The 20,322-nt window shown below is 37.6% G+C and overlaps 1 long non-coding RNA gene across 1 annotated transcript; it reads left to right on the top strand.

Moving 5' to 3' along the window:
- Nucleotides 1–7,275: 7,275 nt before the first annotated feature.
- On the top strand, nucleotides 7,276–8,341 carry LOC119737058. The gene is made up of 2 exons (XR_005272336.1): nucleotides 7,276–7,772; nucleotides 8,014–8,341. It is a non-coding gene; the product is annotated as an uncharacterized LOC119737058 (long non-coding RNA).
- Nucleotides 8,342–20,322: the final 11,981 nt, after the last annotated feature.

The raw sequence follows: 20,322 nt of genomic DNA, 5'->3' as shown, positions 1-20,322 counted from the left end.
CTGAAGAGTTCAACTCATTACATTCAGTATCCAGTGAGAAAAGAACAATTTTAGATTTTTTACAAAATGCCCCCAAAACTTCAACGTTTTCCATAGCCGGCATCATCGAAAATGTCAGTTTTTGACCCAAAAATCCAACTTCACCAAATTTGCTCAAAAGTTCACACGAGGTGCCTAGAGGCCAGAATTGAAATCCCTGAAGAGTTCAACTCATTACATTCAGTATCCAGTGAGAAAAGAACAATTTTAGATTTTTAAAAAAATGCCCCCAAAACTTCAACGTTTTCCATAGCCGGCATCATAAAAAAAGTCAGTTTTTGACCCAAAAATCCAACTTCACCAAATTTGCTCAAAAGTTCACACGAGGTGAAAAGAGGCCAGAATTGAATTCCCAGAAGAGTTCAACTCATTACATTCAGTATCCAGTGAGAAAAGAACAATTTTAGATTTTTTACAAAATTCCCCAAAACTTCAACGTTTTCCATAGCCGGCATCATAAAAAAAGTCAGTTTTTGACCCAAAAATCCAACTGCACCAAATTTGCTCAAAAGTTCACACGAGGTGACTAGAGGCCAGAATTGAATTCCCTGAAGAGTTCAACTCATTACATTCAGTATCCAGTGAGAAAAGAACAATTTTAGATTTTTTACAAAATGCCCCCAAAACTTCAACGTTTTCCATAGCCGGCATCATAAAAAAAGTCAGTTTTTGACCCAAAAATCCAACTTCACCAAATTTGCTCAAAAGTTCACACGAGGTGACTAGAGGCCAGAATTGAATTCCCAGAAGAGTTCAACTCATTACATTCAGTATCCAGTGAGAAAAGAACAATTTTAGATTTTTTACAAAATGCCCCCAAAACTTCAACGTTTTCCATAGCCGGCATCATAAAAAAAGTCAGTTTTTGACCCAAAAATCCAACTTCACCAAATTTGCTCAAAAGTTCACACGAGGTGCCTAGAGGCCAGAATTGAATTCCCTGAAGAGTTCAACTCATTACATTCAGTATCCAGTGAGAAAAGAACAATTTTAGATTTTTTAAAAAAATGCCCCCAAAACTTCAACGTTTTCCATAGCCGGCATCATCGAAAATGTCAGTTTTTGACCCAAAAATCCAACTTCACCAAATTTGCTCAAAAGTTCACACGAGGTGCCTAGAGGCCAGAATTGAATTCCCTGAAGAGTTCAACTCATTACATTCAGTATCCAGTGAGAAAAGAACAATTTTAGATTTTTTAAAAAAATGCCCCCAAAACTTCAACGTTTTCCATAGCCGGCATCATAAAAAAAGTCAGTTTTTGACCCAAAATTCCAACTGCACCAAATTTGCTCAAAAGTTCACACGAGGTGACTAGAGGCCAGAATTGAATTCCCAGAAGAGTTCAACTCATTACATTCAGTATCCAGTGAGAAAAGAACAATTTTAGATTTTTTACAAAATGCCCCCAAAACTTCAACGTTTTCCATAGCCGGCATCATAAGAAAAGTCAGTTTTTGACCCAAAAATCCAACTTCACCAAATTTGCTCAAAAGTTCACACGAGGTGACTAGAGGCCAAAATTGAATTCCCAGAAGAGTTCAACTCATTACATTCAGTATCCAGTGAGAAAAGAACAATTTTAGATTTTTTACAAAATGCCCCCAAAACTTCAACGTTTTCCATAGCCGGCATCATAAAAAAAGTCAGTTTTTGACCCAAAAATCCAACTTCACCAAATTTGCTCAAAAGTTCACACGAGGTGACTAGAGGCCAGAATTAATTCCCAGAAGAGTTCAACTCATTACATTCAGTATCCAGTGAGAAAAGAACAATTTTAGATTTTTTACAAAATGCCCCCAAAACTTCAACGTTTTCCATAGCCGGCATCATAAAAAAAGTCAGTTTTTGACCCAAAAATCCAACTGCACCAAATTTGCTCAAAATTCACACGAGGTGCCTAGAGGCCAGAATTGAAATCCCTGAAGAGTTCAACTCATTACATTCAGTATCCAATGAGAAAAGAACAATTTTAGATTTTTTACAAAATGCCCCCAAAACTTCAACGTTTTCCATAGCCGGCATCATAAAAAAGTCAGTTTTTGACCCAAAAATCCAACTTCAACAAATTTGCTCAAAAGTTCACACGAGGTGACTAGAGGCCAGAATTGAATTCCCAGAAGAGTTCAACTCATTACATTCAGTATCCAGTGAGAAAAGAACAATTTTAGATTTTTTACAAAATGCCCCCAAAACTTCAACGTTTTCCATAGCCGGCATCATAAAAAAAGTCAGTTTTTGACCCAAAAATCCAACTGCAACAAATTTGCTCAAAAGTTCACACGAGGTGACTAGAGGCCAGAATTGAATTCCCTGAAGAGTTCAACTCATTACATTCAGTATCCAGTGAGAAAAGAACAATTTTAGATTTTTTACAAAATGCCCCCAAAACTTCAACGTTTTCCATAGCCGGCATCATAAAAAAAGTCAGTTTTTGACCCAAAAATCCAACTTCACCAAATTTGCTCAAAAGTTCACACGAGGTGCCTAGAGGCCAGAATTGAATCCCTGAAGAGTTCAACTCATTACATTCAGTATCCAGTGAGAAAAGAACAATTTTAGATTTTTTAAAAAATGCCCCCAAAACTTCAACGTTTTCCATAGCTGGCATCATAAAAAAAGTCAGTTTTTGACCCAAAATTCCAACTGCACCAAATATGCTCAAAAGTTCACACGAGGTGACTAGAGGCCATAATTGAATTCCCAGAAAAGTTCAACTCATTACATTCAGTATCCAGTGAGAAAAGAACAATTTTAGATTTTTTACAAAATTCCCCCAAAACTTCAACGTTTTCCATAGCCGGCATCATAAAAAAGTCAGTTTTTGACCCAAAAATCCAACTTCACCAAATTTGCTCAAAAGTTCACACGAGGTGACTAGAGGCCAAAATAGAATTCCCAGAAGAGTTCAACTCATTACATTCAGTATCCAGTGAGAAAAGAACAATTTTAGATTTTTTACAAAATGCCCCCAAAACTTCAACGTTTTCCATAGCCGGCATCATAAAAAAAGTCAGTTTTTGACCCAAAAATCCAACTTCACCAAATTTGCTCAAAAGTTCACACGAGGTGACTAGAGGCCATAATTAAATTCCCAGAAGAGTTCAACTCATTACATTCAGTATCCAGTGAGAAAAGAACAATTTTAGATTTTTTACAAAATGCCCCCAAAACTTCAACGTTTTCCATAGCCGGCATCATAAAAAAAGTCAGTTTTTGACCCAAAAATCCAACTGCACCAAATTTGCTCAAAATTTCACACGAGGTGCCTAGAGACCAGAATTGAAATCCCTGAAGAGTTCAACTCATTACATCCAGTATCCAATGAGAAAAGAACAATTTTAGATTTTTTACAAAATGCCCCCAAAACTTCAACGTTTTCCATAGCCGGCATCATAAAAAAGTCAGTTTTTGACAAAAAAATCCAACTGCAACAAATTTGCTCAAAAGTTCACACGAGGTGACTAGAGGCCATAATTGAATTCCCAGAAGAGTTCAACTCATTACATTCAGTATCCAGTGAGAAAAGAACAATTTTAGATTTTTTACAAAATGCCCCCAAAACTTCAACGTTTTCCATAGCCGGCATCATAAAAAAAGTCAGTTTTTGACCCAAAAATCCAACTGCAACAAATTTGCTCAAAAGTTCACACGAGGTGACTAGAGGCCAGAATTGAATTCCCTGAAGAGTTCAACTCATTACATTCAGTATCCAGTGAGAAAAGAACAATTTTAGATTTTTTACAAAATGCCCCCAAAACTTCAACGTTTTCCATAGCCGGCATCATAAGAAAAGTCAGTTTTTGACCCAAAAATCCAACTGCACCAAATTTGCTCAAAAGTTCACACGAGGTGACTAGAGGCCAAAATAGAATTCCCAGAAGAGTTCAACTCATTACATTCAGTATCCAGTGAGAAAAGAACAATTTTAGATTTTTTACAAAATGCCCCCAAAACTTCAACGTTTTCCATAGCCGGCATCATAAAAAAAGTCAGTTTTTGACCCAAAAATCCAACTGCACCAAATTTGCTCAAAAGTTCACACGAGGTGACTAGAGGCCAGAATTGAATTCCCTGAAGAGTTCAACTCATTACATTCAGTATCCAGTGAGAAAAGAACAATTTTAGATTTTTTACAAAATGAACCCAAAACTTCAACGTTTTCCATAGCCGGCATCATAAAAAAGTCAGTTTTTGACCCAAAAATCCAACTTCACCAAATTCACTCAAAAGTTCACATGAGGTGACTAGAGGCCAGAATTGAATTCCCTGAAGAGTTCAACTCATTACATTCAGTATCCAGTGAGAAAAGAACAATTTTAGATTTTTTACAAAATGCCCCCAAAACTTCAACGATTTCAATAGCCGGCATCATAAAAAAAGTCAGTTTTTGACCCAAAAATCCAACTGCACCAAATTTGCTCAAAAGTTCACACGAGGTGACTAGAGGCCAGAATTGAATTCCCTGAAGAGTTCAACTCATTACATTCAGTATCCAGTGAGAAAAGAACAATTTTAGATTTTTTACAAAATGCCCCCAAAACTTCAACGTTTTCCATAGCCGGCATCATAAAAAAAGTCAGTTTTTGACCCAAAAATCCAACTGCACCAAATTTGCTCAAAATTTCACACGAGGTGCCTAGAAGCCAGAATTGAAATCCCTGAAGAGTTCAACTCATTACATCCAGTATCCAGTGAGAAAAGAACAATTTTAGATTTTTTACAAAATGCCCCCAAAACTTCAACGTTTTCCATAGCCGGCATCATAAAAAAAGTCAGTTTTTGACCCAAAAATCCAACTGCACCAAATTTGCTCAAAATTTCACACGAGGTGCCTAGAGGCCAGAATTGAAATCCCTGAAGAGTTCAACTCATTACATCCAGTATCCAGTGAGAAAAGAACAATTTTAGATTTTTTACAAAATGCCCCAAAACTTCAACGTTTTCCATAGCCGGCATCATAAAAAAGTCAGTTTTGACCCAAAAATCCAACTGCACCAAATTTGCTCAAAAGTTCACACGAGGTGCCTAGAGGCCAGAATTGAAATCCCTGAAGAGTTCAACTCATTAGATCCAGTATCCAGTGAGAAAAGAACAATTTTAGATTTTTTACAAATGCCCCCAAAACTTCAACGTTTTCCATAGCCGGCATCATAAGAAAAGTCAGTTTTTGACCCAAAAATCCAACTTCACCAAATTTGCTCAAAAGTTCACACGAGGTGACTAGAGGCCAGAATTGAATTCCCTGAAGAGTTCAACTCATTACATTCAGTATCCAGTGAGAAAAGAACAATTTTAGATTTTTTACAAAATGCCCCCAAAACTTCAACGTTTTCCATAGCCGGCATCATAAGAAAAGTCAGTTTTTGACCCAAAAATCCAACTTCACCAAATTTGCTCAAAAGTTCACACGAGGTGACTAGAGGCCAAAATAGAATTCCCAGAAGAGTTCAACTCATTACATTCAGTATCCAGTGAGAAAAGAACAATTTAAGATTTTTTACAAAATGCCCCCAAAACTTCAACGTTTTCCATAGCCGGCATCATAAAAAAAGTCAGTTTTTGACCCAAAAATCCAACTGCACCAAATTTGCTCAAAAGTTCACACGAGGTGACTAGAGGCAAGAATTGAATTCCCTGAAGAGTTCAACTCATTACATTACTGAATCCAGTGAGAAAAGAACAATTTTAGATTTTTTACAAAATGAACCCAAAACTTCAACGTTTTCCATAGCCGGCATCATAAAAAAAGTCAGTTTTTGACCCAAAAATCCAACTTCACCAAATTCGCTCAAAAGTTCACATGAGGTGACTAGAGGCCAGAATTGAATTCCCTGAAGAGTTCAACTCATTACATTCAGTATCCAGTGAGAAAAGAACAATTTTAGATTTTTTACAAAATGCCCCCAAAACTTCAACGATTTCAATAGCCGGCATCATAAAAAAAGTCAGTTTTTGACCCAAAAATCCAACTGCACCAAATTTGCTCAAAAGTTCACACGAGGTGACTAGAGGCCAGAATTGAATTCCCTGAAGAGTTCAACTCATTACATTCAGTATCCAGTGAGAAAAGAACAATTTTAGATTTTTTACAAAATGCCCCCAAAACTTCAACGTTTTCCATAGCCGGCATCATAAAAAAAGTCAGTTTTTGACCCAAAAATCCAACTGCACCAAATTTGCTCAAAATTTCACACGAGGTGCCTAGAGGCCAGAATTGAAATCCCTGAAGAGTTCAACTCATTACATCCAGTATCCAGTGAGAAAAGAACAATTTTAGATTTTTTACAAAATGCCCCCAAAACTTCAACGTTTTCCATAGCCGGCATCATAAAAAAGTCAGTTTTGACCCAAAAATCCAACTGCACCAAATTTGCTCAAAAGTTCACACGAGGTGCCTAGAGGCCAGAATTGAAATCCCTGAAGAGTTCAACTCATTACATCCAGTATCCAGTGAGAAAAGAACAATTTTAGATTTTTTACAAGATGCCCCCAAAACTTCAACGTTTTCCATAGCCGGCATCATAAAAAAAGTCAGTTTTTGACCCAAAAATCCAACTGCACCAAATTTGCTCAAAAGTTCACACGAGGTGACTAGAGGCCAGAATTGAATTTCCTGAAGAGTTCAACTCATTACATTCAGTATCCAGTGAGAAAAGAACAACTTTAGATTTTTTACAAAATGCCCCCAAAACTTCAACGTTTTCCATAGCCGGCATCATCGAAAATGTCAGTTTTTGACCCAAAAATCCAACTTCACCAAATTTGCTCAAAAGTTCACACGAGGTGCCTAGAGGCCAGAATTGAAATCCCTGAAGAGTTCAACTCATTACATTCAGTATCCAGTGAGAAAAGAACAATTTTAGATTTTTTACACAATGCCCCCAAAACTTCAACGTTTTCCATAGCCGGCATCATAAAAAAGGCAGTTTTTGACCCAAAAATCCAACTTCAACAAATTTGCCCAAAAGTTCACAAGAGGTGCCTAGAGGCCAGAATTCAATTCCCTGAAGAGTTCAACTCATTACATTCAGTATCAAGTGAGAAAAGAAAACTTTTAGATTTTTTACAAAATGCCCCCAAAACTTCAACGTTTCCCCTAGCCGGTGTCACAAGTTGATTTTAAAAGGTCTTGTGAATATTTAATTTCCAGACTTATACTGTAGAGCTTTTTCTTTTTGTGATTGTATTATGGGGAAGCGACCCCAACCTAATTGAGATATATAGGGGCCTATACTGTGAAACTTTTTGTGTGTGATTGTATTAAGGGAGAGACCCAACCTAATTTTTTTGATGTATTAGAAGTCCACGAAGTTGGAATTGGGGTAATCTTATTATGACTTGACTCCAGTTGAACACTTTGGCATTACAATGAATAAGCTGTTAATCCTATAAGTATTTAACAATGGTGGGATTCAACTGAGCAGTCAGTGCCTGTTGGTAGATTAACTTAACATGTTGTGAGGTTTTGAAATACTTTTAGACCATCAGTCTTGGGTATAAAATCCAGATTGGGGCGTTGGCTAGGCACTTGGAGGCGAGACCAGGACCGACACTAGGTCAGGGCATGTTATGCTCATGTGTACCCACATTGGGGAGTTGTAGGTTCCTAGTGAACTGATTTTGCAATTATTTGCGCCGTTGGGAATGAGTCACACAGAGTCGGTAGGCTGCGGCCGTCCTCGTCTCCTCGTCAAAGTCAATGAAATGTAGACCAGGTTATTCGCCATAACCTGTAAGTATTATTGCATTACAATTTTCAATCTGAATTTAAAAAGTGAAAATTTGTATTTGTATAACTGTTGTAAAACATTGGAAATGTGTCTTGGCAATAACACATTGTTTGGGTTTTGTGTATAAAATGTACATTGCATTTTAGGCTATGTTAAATGAGCTTAAACTGATATGGATGTTGCATGTAATAATCTTGTGTAAGAGAAATGCATGGTGACAACTTGTACTTAATTCTAAACCAGGGTTTTGGGACGTAACGTCTGGTTTGGGGAACTCCGCACAGTGAGATAGACATCCTCGGCGGGCCGAGCTCAAGTCGACCATACCAGCAGGATTGTCAGCAAGGTCACACGTGGGCAGAGGACTCTACGGACACAGATGGTACTACCAGGGCAGGCACTGCTGAACCACAACCACACAACTTCACACGAACTGTTGATTTGGGCCCACTTTCGTTGATTGTTTTGTAATGTATTTATAATGATGTATTTATTGAGTTTTTTGTAGGATGAAATTTAAGTGTATGTTAATATTGGTGATATTGTGAATTAAATTAATCTTGAAATTATATACAGATCTGTCCTTCTTTCATTTTGTCTGAGTTGAGTCTTTACCATCACAGTTTGATCTAAAGTACCATTCCGGGGTCCTCCTGATTGAGGGGGATCTTGTGACATTGGGGGCTTGTCCGGGAAATCTTTTCCTTAAAGATTTCGGTACTAGGCCTATTGGTCACGACTCTGTGGTTAGACGATCTCGGACAGGTGATGAAGGATTGCCTGTAGGGTATTGGAAGCGTAGTACTTCACTCACCTACTTGATGCACTTTCATCATGGAACAATTTGAATTTTTTTTGAAAACGGGAAAGGACCTAGGGTTAGAGGGCCAAGACCTTCTCAAGTTTGCTCAAGAGCGCGAGGAAAAAGTAAACAAAAAGAATGAAGATATAGCAGTACGCGCTGAGCGTCAGCAGGAACGCGAGCATGCTAGAGAGTTGAAAGAACTGGAACTCAGAATAGCAGAAGAGAACACACACAGCAACTCAAACGCAAATAATTCAAGAGCGTCGAGTCCCTTTAGCAATATTAAGTCACCGAAGTTACCTAGGTTTAGGGATAGGCAAGACGATTTAGATTCGTACATTGGACGTTTTGAGAGATATGCCACTTCAGTAGAATGGTCCCAAGCCGATTGGGCAATATCACTTAGTACATTACTAACAGGTAGAGCCTTAGATGTATATACTAGGTTACCTGATGATCAGGCCAGTGATTACCAACAGTTGAAGTTAGCGCTTCTCAAAAGATATAGGCTAACTGAGGATGGGTTTCGAGAGAAGTTCAAAACAGCCAGGCCAGAAGTAGGCGAGACATATTCCCAATTCGCAGATAGGCTTAAGGACTACCATACAAGATGGGTTGAATTAGCGGAGGTGAAAAAGGATTATCAAGGTCTTGTTGACTTGACTGTTAGGAAACAGGTCATTGCAGGTTGCCCCAAGGACTTAGCAGTATTTCTAAGAGAGCGTAGACCACAAAGCAGTAAAGAACTCACGAAACTGGCAGACCAGTATATGCTTGCTCACATACCATTCTCTGATAAAATTAAGCATGACAGAAAGGTATCAGATGGTTCAAGGAATAAAACAAGCGAGAGTAATGTAGCTAACCAGGTTAGTCAGGACAAATCAATCGATAATCGTTCCCAGGATAGACCAAAGTGTTTCAACTGTGGCATGAGGGGACACGTAGCTAAATATTGAAGGAAACACCCTCGGGAAAACACACAGCAGTCCCCAAGGAATAAAGTAGCAAGTTTAGAGGTAGTCAAAAAAGTAGAGATGTAAGAAAGGAGGTAGGAACTATCCAGTAGCTAGGATTGAAGTAGATTCACCTTATTTTAAGGGCACTGTTGAGGCTTTGTGTATGGAGAGTCCGTTGTATGGGTTAGTCCTAGGCAACATAGCAGGAGTAAAAGAACCGGACAATCCGGATCCATCGTGGCAGTTACCAGTAATGAAGGATGAGTTAGCTCGTCAAGATACAGTAGAAGATACAGTAGGAGCAGTACAGACTCGTAGTCAGAAGGCTAAACAGGAAAAACCGTTTCCATGCCTTAAGGTCCCTACTAAGGAAAATGTTGCTAGTACAGATGAATTTGCTATGGAGCAGATAACGATGCAACTTTAGAGAAAGTAAGAAATCTTGCTGAGACAGGTTCTGTACGTATTACAGGTAGTGCAAACGAGACCAGATTTGTGAAGAATAGAAACCTGTATTACAGAGAGTTTAAGTCGCCAAAGGTAGAGAAGGGTCGATTGTTTAGACAGTTAGTGGTTTATAGGGGTCAAAAAGACTGGTGATCGAATTCTTGCCGACTTTTAATGGCCAGGCCTACAAGGCGATGTCAGGAGATACTGGGGTTCATGTGACATATGTCAGCGTACAGTCCCGAAGGGTAAAGTAGGAAAGGTTTCCTTAGACAAAATGCCTCTCATCGATACTCCTTTTTGTAGGGTAGCAGTAGATATCGTAGGCCCCATCCATCCAGTTACAGATCAGGGAAATCGTTACATTCTGACAATTGTAGATTATGCGACCAGAAACCCCGAAGCTGTAGCATTGCCTAGAATAGAATCAGAGAGGGTAGCTGAGGCACTTCTTACCGTTTTCACTAGGGTAAGAGTTCCACAGGAAACACTTACCGACTTAGGGACTCAGTTCACCTCTGAAGTAATGCAGGAAGTGAGTCAGTTGCATACTACCCCATATCATCCTATGTGCAATGGGCTCGTCGAGCGCTTTAACGGCACAATGAAAAGAATGCTTCGCAGAATGTGCGCAGAACGCCCCAAAGATTGGGACAGGTACCTGCCTGCATTATTGTTTGCTTATCGTGAAGTGCTGCAGGAAAGCTTAGGTTTCTCGCCATTTGAGCTACTGTTCGGGCGTACGGTCAGAGGCCCTTTGGACATTTTGCGGGAATTATGGACAGACACTACCAGTGAAGAAGAAATCAAAACGACATACGAGTATGTCATTGATCTCAGAAATAGGTTTGAATCTACCTGTCAAATGGCACAGGAAGAATTGTCAAAAGCATCAGGGAGGTATAAGAAATACTATGATACCAGAACCAGAGATAGGAAATGTGTAGAGGGAGACCAAGTACTTGTACTTTTACCCACAGACTCAAATAAATTGTTGTTACAGTGGAAAGGTCCTTTCGGAGTGACAAGTAAAGTTGGAAAACACGACTATCGAATAGACCAAAATGGCAAGACAAAAATATATCATGCCAATTTGTTGAGAAAGTATGTCAGAAGAAAAAATACAGAAGACAGGGTATCTGCAGGTTCATGTTTACAACTGTTAGGTGCAGGAATTATAGAGTTTGAAGATGATGTTGATGACGTGGTAAATAGTGAGCTACCATCAGTCAAACAAACTGAAACTGTTCAAGATGTTCACATTGGTCAAACAGAGAGTGAAACTGAATCTGCCAAAATTCAAGAGCTGTTGAGTGAGTTTGGGGATGTTTTGAATGATTTACCAGGTCAAACAGAATTGATCGAGTTCAAGGTAAAACTGACCACCACAGATCCAGTAAAATCCAAAGCTTATCAAGTACCACATGCAGTTAGGGACACAGTTAAGCAAGAAATTGATGCCATGTTGAGAATGGGGGTCATAGAAAAGTCGGAATCGGCTTATGCGTCACCAATTGTATTAGTTCATAAACCAGATGGCAAGGTGAGATTCTGTATCGATTACAGAAAATTGAATGCGATAACAGTTTTCGATCCAGAACCTATTCGGAATGTTGAGGATTTGCTTGTTCAAATTTCAGGTGGAAAATTTTTCACTAAACTAGACCTATCTAAGGGCTATTGACAGATCCCCGCCACAAAAGAAGATAGAGAGAAAACGGCCTTTGTTACTTCAGAAGGAGGATTATTTCAGTTTACCGTATTACCATTCGGATTAGTTAATGCACCAGCCGTATTCAGTCGTATGATGCATAGATTACTTGATGGTATAAATCATGTGGTTAACTATATCGATGACATATTAATTTTCACAGACACATTCGGGCAACACATTGAGGTAGTTGGCAAAGTTCTAGAGAGGCTCCGTGGAGAGGGTCTCACTGCAAGACCAAGCAAATGTTATGTTGTATATAAGTCACTTGAGTTCCTGGGGCATGTTGTGAGTGAAGGGTTAATTAAACCAGTCCCGAGAAAGGTTGACGCAATTTTGGCCGAACAGACACCCCGCACAAAAAAGGAGATCGGGTCATTTTTGGGTTTGGTAGGGTACTACCGAAAATTCATACCAAATTTCTCGGCCATTGCCGCACCTCTGTCAGATTTGACAAAGCACGGGAAGTCAAATAATGTTGAATGGGGAGAACCACAAGAGTTGGCTTTCAATTTTACACCTGCCGATTTTACACCTGCCAGATACAGATAAGAAATATGTAGTTCGTACTGATGCATCCGACAAAGGTCAAGGTGCTGTACTCATGCAAGAAGTGGAAGGGGAAAAGTTCCCTATTTGTTTTGCAAGTAAGAAACTTCTAAAAAGAGAACAGGCGTATTAAGTAGTTGAAAAAGAATGTCTGGCTTTGGTATGGGCAGTGAAGAAGTTTCATGTGTATTTGTATGGGAAACAGTTCGAAATTGAAACAGATCATCACCCACTTGCATACATAGCTAAAACCAAGCTGAGTAATAGCAGAGTGATGCGTTGGGCTTTGAGCTTACAGCCATATCGATAAGTAGTGAGAGTAATTAGGGGTAAAGACAATATTGGAGCAGAATTTTTGAGTCGTTGTCTACCTTGAATGTACGAAAAATCAAATGTGTGAATTATAAGAAAGATGAAATTTGAAATCATTCCATCTTCTTCCAGTGGGGAGTAATTGTCACGAGTTGATTTTAAAAGGTCTTGTGAATATTTAATTTCCAGACTTATACTGTATAGCTTTTTCTTTTTGTGATTGTATTATGGGGAAGCGACCCCAACCTAATTGATATAAACTGTGAAACTTTTTTTGTGTGATTGTATTAAGGGAGAGACCCAGCCTAAATTTTTTGATGTATTAGAAGTCCACGAAGTTGGAATGGGATAATCTTATTATAACTTGACTCCAGTTGAACAATTTGGCATTACAATGTATGAGCTGTTAATCCATTCCCGGGTCCTCCTGATTGAGGGGAATCTTGTGACAGCCAGCATCATCGATAAAGTCAGTTTTTGACCCAAAAATCTAACTTCGACAAATTTGCTCAAAAGTTCACACGAGGTGCATAGAGGCCAGAATTGAATTCCCTGAAGAGTTCAACTCATTACATTCAGAATCCAGTGAGAAAAGAATAATTTTAGATTTTCTACAAAATGCCCGGGCCAAAACCTCAACGTTTTCCATAGCCGGCATCATCAAAAAATTAGTTTTTGATCCAAAAATCTAACTTCGACAAATTTGCTCAAAAGTTCACACGAGGTGCATAGAGGCCAGAATTGAATTCCCTGAAGAGTTCAACTCATTACATTCAGAATCCAGTGAGAAAAGACAAATTTTAGATTTTTTTACAAAATGCCCCAAAAACTTCAACGTTTTCCATAGCCGGCATCAACGAAAAAGTCAGTTTTTGACCCAAAAATCCAACTTCAACAAATTTGCTCAAAAGTTCACACGAGGTGCCTAGAGGCCAGAATTCAATTCCCTGAAGACTTCAACTCATTACATTCAGTATCTAGTGAGAAAAGACAAATTTTAGATTTTTTACAAAATGCCCTCAAAACTTCAACGTTTTCCATAGCCAGCATCATCAAAAAAGTCAGTTTTTGACCCAAAAATCCAACTTCACCAAATTTCCTAAAAAGTTCATACGAGAAGCCTAGAGGCCAGAATTCAATTCCCTGAAGACTTCAACTCATTACATTCAGTATCTAGTGAGAAAAGAAAAATTTTAGATTTTTTACAAAATGCCCCAAAACTTCATCGTTTTCCATGGCCGGCATCATCGAAAAAGTCAGTTTTTTAACCAAAAGTCCAACTTCGATAAATTTGCTCAAAAGTTCAAACGAGGTGCCTAGAGGCCAGAATTCAATTCCCTGAAGACTTCAACTCATTACATTCAGTATCTAGTGAGAAAAGAAAACTTTTAGATTTTTTACAAAATGCCCCCAAAACTTTAACGTTTTCCATAGCCAGCATCATCGAAAAAGCCAGTTTTTGACACAAAAATATAATTTCGACAAATTTGCTCAGTTCAAACGTGGTGCCTAGAGGCCAGAATTGAATTCCCTGAAGAGTTAAACTCATTACATTCAGTATCCAGTGAGAAAAGAAAAATTTTAGATTTTTTACAAAATGCCCCAAAAACTTCAACGTTTTCCATAGCCGGCATCAACGAAAAAGTCAGTTTTTGACCCAAAAATCCAAATTCAACAAATTTGCTCAAAAGTTCACACGAGGTGCCTAGAGGCCAGGATTCAATTCCCTGAAGAGTTCAACTCTTTCCATTTAGTATCTAGTGAGAAAAGAAAAATTTTAGATTTTTTACAAAATGCCCCAAAAACTTCAACGTTTTCCATAGCCTGCATCATCGAAAAAGTCAGTTTTTGACCCAAAAATCCAAATGCACCAAATTTCCTGAACATATCAAACGAGGTGCCTAGAGGCCAGAATTGAATTCCCTGAAGAATTCAACTCATTACATTCAGTATCCAGTGAGAAAAGATAAATTTTAGATTTTTACAAAATGCCCTCAAAACTTCAACGTTTTCCATAGCCGGCATCATTGAAAAAGTCAGTTTTTGACTCAAAAATACAATTTCACCAAATTTCCTGAAAAGTTCATACGAGATGCCTAGAGGCCAGCATTCAATTCCCTGAAGACTTCAATTCATTACATTCAGTATCTAGTGAGAAAAAAAAATTTTAGATTTTTTACAAAATGCCCTCAAAACTTCAACGTTTTCCATAGCCGGCATCATCGAAAAAGTCAGTTTTTGACCCAAAAATCCAACTTAGACAAATTTGCTCAAAAGTTCACACGAGGTGCCTAGAGACCAGAATTGAATTCCCTGAAAAGTTCAACTCATTACATTCAGTATCCAGTGAGAAAAGAAAAAATTTAGATTTTTTACAAAATGCCCTCAAAACTTCAACGTTTTCCATAGCCAGCATCATCAAAAAAGTCAGTTTTTGACCCAAAAATCCAACTTCACCAAATTTCCTGAAAAGTTCATACGAGATGCCTAGAGGCCAGAATTCAATTCCCTGAAGACTTCAACTCATTACATTCAGTATCTAGTGAGAAAAGAAAAATTTTAGATTTTTTACAAGATGCCCCAAAAACTTCAACGTTTTCCATAGCCGGCATCATCGAAAAAGTAAGTTTTTGACTCAAAAATCCAACTTCACCAAATTTCCTGAAAAGTTCATACGAGATGCCTAGAGGCCAGAATTCAATTCCCTGAAGACTTCAATTCATTACATTCAGTATCTAGTGAGAAAAGAAAATTTTTAGATTTTTTACAAAATGCCCTCAAAACTTCAACGTTTTCCATAGCCAGCATCATCGAAAAAGTCAGTTTTTGACCCAAAAATCCAACTTCACCAAATTTGCTGTGAAGTTCATACGAGATGCCTAGAGGCCAGAATTCAATTCCCTGAAGACTTCAACTCATTACATTCAGTATCTAGTGAGAAAATTTTCTTTTTAGATTTTTTACAAAATGCCCTCAAAACTTCAACGTTTGCCATAGCCGGCATCATCGAAAAATTCAATTTTTTACCCAAAAATCCAACTTCGACAAATTTGCTCAAAGGTTTACACGAGGTGCATAGAGGCCAGAATTGAATTCCCTGAAGAGTTCAACTCATTACATTCAGTATCCAGTGAGAAAAGAAAACTTTTAGATTTTTTACAAAATGCCCCCAAAACTTCAACGTTTTCCATAGCCGGCATCATCGAAAAAGTCAGTTTTTGACCCAAAAATCTAACTTCGACAAATTTGCTCAAAAGTTCACACGAGGTGCCTAGAGGCCAGAATTCAATTCCCTGAAGAGTTCAACTCATTACATTCAGTATCCAGGGAGAAAAGAAAAAAATTTAGATTTTTTACAAAATGCCCAAAAAACTTCAACGTTTTCCATAGCCGGCATCATCAAAAAAGTCAGTTTTTGACCCAAAAATCCAACTTCACCAAATTTCCTAAAAAGTTCATACGAGAAGCCTAGAGGCCAGAATTCAATTCCCTGAAGACTTCAACTCATTACATTCAGTATCTAGTGAGAAAAGAAAAATTTTAGATTTTTTACAAAATGCCCCAAAACTTCAACGTTTTCCATGGCCGGCATCATCGAAAAAGTCAGTTTTTTAACCAAAAGTCCAACTTCGATAAATTTGCTCAAAAGTTCACACGAGGTGCCTAGAGGCCAGAATTCAATTCCCTGAAGAGTTCAACTCATTACATTCAGTATCAAGTGAGAAAAGACAAATTTTAGATTTTTTACAAAATGCCCCAAAAACTTCAACGTTTTCCATAGCCGGCATCATCGAAAAAGTCAGTTTTTGACTCAAAAATCCAACTTCACCAAATTTCCTGAAAAGTTCATACGAGATGCCTAGAGGCCAGAATTCAATTCCCTGAAGACTTCAATTCATTACATTCAGTATCTAGTGAGAAAAGAAAATTTTTAGATTTTTTACCAAATGCCCTCAAAACTTCAACGTTTTCCATAGCCAGCATCATCGAAAAAGTCAGTTTTTGACCCAAAAATCCAACTTCACCAAATTTGCTGTGAAGTTCATACGAGATGCCTAGAGGCCAGAATTCAATTCCCTGAAGACTTCAACTCATTACATTCAGTATCTAGTGAGAAAATTTTCTTTTTAGATTTTTTACAAAAAGCCCTCAAAACTTCAACGTTTTCCATAGCCGGCATCATCAAAAAAGTCAGTTTGTGACCAAAAAATCCAACTTCACCAAATTTCCTAAAAAGTTCATACGAGAAGCCTAGAGGCCAGAATTCAATTCCCTGAAGACTTCAACTCATAACATTCAGTATCTAGTGAGAAAAGAAAAATTTTAGATTTTTTACAAAATGCCCCAAAACTTCAACGTTTTCCATAGCTGGCATCATCGAAAAAGTCAGTTTTTGACCCAAAAATCTAACTTCGACAAATTTGCTCAAAAGTTCACACAAGGTGCCTAGAGGCCAGAATTCAATTCCCTGAAGAGTTCAACTCATTACATTCAGTATCCAGTGAGAAAAGAAAAAATTTAGATTTTTTACAAAATGCCCAAAAAACTTCAACGTTTTCCATAGCCGGCATCATCAAAAAAGTCAGTTTTTGACCAAAAAATCCAACTTCACCAAATTTGCTGTGAAGTTCATACGAGATGCCTAGAGGCCAGAATTCAATTCCCTGAAGACTTCAACTCATTACATTCAGTATCTAGTGAGAAAATTTTCTTTTTAGATTTTTTACAAAAAGCCCTCAAAACTTCAACGTTTTCCATAGCCGGCATCATAAAAAAAGTCAGTTTTTGACCCAAAAATCCAACTTCACCAAATTTCCTAAAAAGTTCATACGAGAAGCCTAGAGGCCAGAATTCAATTCCCTGAAGACTTCAACTCATTACATTCAGTATCTAGTGAGAAAAGAAAAATTTTAGATTTTTTACAAAATGCCCCAAAACTTCAACGTTTTCCATGGCCGGCATCATCGAAAAAGTCAGTTTTTTAACCAAAAGTCCAACTTCGATAAATTTGCTCAAAAGTTCACACGAGGTGCATAGAGGCCAGAATTGAATTCCCTGAAGAGTTCAACTCATTACATTCAGTATCAAGTGAGAAAAGACAAATTTTAGATTTTTTACAAAATGCCCCAAAAACTTCAACGTTTTCCATAGCCGGCATCATCGAAAAAGTCAGTTTTTGACTCAAAAATCCAACTTCACCAAATTTCCTGAAAAGTTCATACGAGATGCCTAGAGGCCAGAATTCAATTCCCTGAAGACTTCAATTCATTACATTCAGTATCTAGTGAGAAAAGAAAATTTTTAGATTTTTTACCAAATGCCCTCAAAACTTCAACGTTTTCCATAGCCAGCATCATCGAAAAAGTCAGTTTTTGACCCAAAAATCTAACTTCGACAAATTTGCTCAAAAGTTCACACGAGGTGCCTAGAGGCCAGAATTGAATTCCCTGAAGAGTTCAATTCATTACATTCAGTATCCAGTGAAAAAAGAAAAAATTTAGATTTTTTACAAAATGCCCAAAAAACTTCAACGTTTTCCATAGCCGGCATCATCAAAAAAGTCAGTTTTTGACCAAAAAAATCCAACTTCACCAAATTTCCTGAAAAGTTCATACGAATTGCCGAGAGGCCAGAATTCAATTCCCTGAAGAGTTCAACTCATTACATTCAGTATCAAGTGAGAAAAGAAAACTTTTAGATTTTTTACAAAATGCCCCCAAAACTTCAACGTTTTCCATAGCCGGCATCATCGAAAAAGTCAGTTTTTGACCCAAAAATCTAACTGCGACAAATTTGCTCAAAAGTTCACACGAGGTGCTTAGACGACAAAATTGAATTCCCTGAAGAGTTCAACTCATTACATTCAGTATCCAGTGAGAAAAGAAAAAATTTAGATTTTTTACAAAATGCCCAAAAAATTTCAACGTTTTCCATAGCCGGCATCATCAAAAAAGTCAGTTTTTGACCAAAAAATCCAACTTCACCAAATTTCCTAAAAAGTTCATACGAGAAGCCTAGAGGCCAGAATTCAATTCCCTGAAGACTTCAACTCATTACATTCAGTATCTAGTGAGAAAAGAAAAATTTTAGATTTTTTACAAAATGCCCCAAAACTTCAACGTTTTCCATGGCCGGCATCATCGAAAAAGTCAGTTTTTTAACCAAAAGTCCAACTTCGATAAATTTGCTCAAAAGTTCACACGAGGTGCCTAGAGGCCAGAATTCAATTCCCTGAAGAGTTCAACTCATTACATTCAGTATCAAGTGAGAAAAGACAAATTTTAGATTTTTTACAAAATGCCCCAAAAACTTCAACGTTTTCCATAGCCGGCATCATCGAAAAAGTAAGTTTTTGACTCAAAAATCCAACTTCACCAAATTTCCTGAAAAGTTCATACGAATTGCCGAGAGGCCAGAATTCAATTCCCTGAAGAGTTCAACTCATTACATTCAGTATCTAGTGAGAAAAGAAAAATTTTAGATTTTTTACAAAATGCCCCAAAACTTCAACGTTTTCCATGGCCGGCATCATCGAAAAAGTCAGTTTTTTAACCAAAAGTCCAACTTCGATAAATTTGCTCAAAAGTTCACACGAGGTGCCTAGAGGCCAGAATTGAATTCCCTGAAGAGTTCAACTCATTACATTCAGTATCAAGTGAGAAAAGACAAATTTTAGATTTTTTACAAAATGCCCCAAAAACTTCAACGTTTTCCATAGCCGGCATCATCGAAAAAGTCAATTTTTGACCCAAAAATCCAACTTCACCAAATTTGCTGTGAAGTTCATACGAGATGCCTAGAGGCCAGAATTCAATTCCCTGAAGACTTCAACTCATTACATTCAGTATCTAGTGAGAAAATTTTCTTTTTAGATTTTTTACAAAATGCCCTCAAAACTTCAACGTTTTCCATGGCCGGCATCATCGAAAAAGTCAGTTTTTGACCCAAAAATCCAACTTCACCAAATTTCCTGAAAAGTTCATACGAATTGCCGAGAGGCCAGAATTCAATTCCCTGAAGAGTTCAACTCATTACATTCAGTATCCAGTGAGAAAAGAAAACTTTTAGATTTTTTACAAAATGCCCCCAAAACTTCAACGTTTTCCATAGCCGGCATCATCGAAAAAGTCAGTTTTTGACCCAAAAATATAACTTCGACAAATTTGCTCAAAAGTTCACACGAGGTGCCTAGAGGCCAGAATTGAATTCCCTGAAGAGTTCAACTCATTACATTCAGTATCCAGTGAGAAAAGAAAAAATTTAGATTTTTTACAAAATGCCCAAAAAACTTCAACGTTTTCCATAGCCGGCATCATCAAAAAAGTCAGTTTTTGACCCAAAAATCCAACTTCACCAAATTTCCTAAAAAGTTCATACGAGAAGCCTAGAGGCCAGAATTCAATTCCCTGAAGACTTCAACTCATTACATTCAGTATCTAGTGAGAAAAGAAAAATTTTAGATTTTTTACAAAATGCCCCAAAACTTCAACGTTTTCCATGGCCGGCATCATCGAAAAAGTCAGTTTTTTAAGCAAAAGTCCAACTTCGATAAATTTGCTCAAAAGTTCACACGAGGTGCCTAGAGGCCAGAATTCAATTCCCTGAAGAGTTCAACTCATTACATTCAGTATCAAGTGAGAAAAGACAAATTTTAGATTTTTTACAAAATGCCCCAAAAACTTCAACGTTTTCCATAGCCGGCATCATCAAAAAAGTAAGTTTTTGACTCAAAAATCCAACTTCACCAAATTTCCTGAAAAGTTCATACG

The sequence above is a fragment of the Patiria miniata genome, unplaced genomic scaffold (genome assembly GCF_015706575.1).
Source record: "Patiria miniata isolate m_02_andy unplaced genomic scaffold, ASM1570657v1 HiC_scaffold_3, whole genome shotgun sequence".
NCBI lineage: Eukaryota > Metazoa > Echinodermata > Asteroidea > Valvatida > Asterinidae > Patiria > Patiria miniata.
Note: the sequence above shows the minus strand (reverse complement) of the source record. Positions and strands in the feature narration are given on the sequence as shown.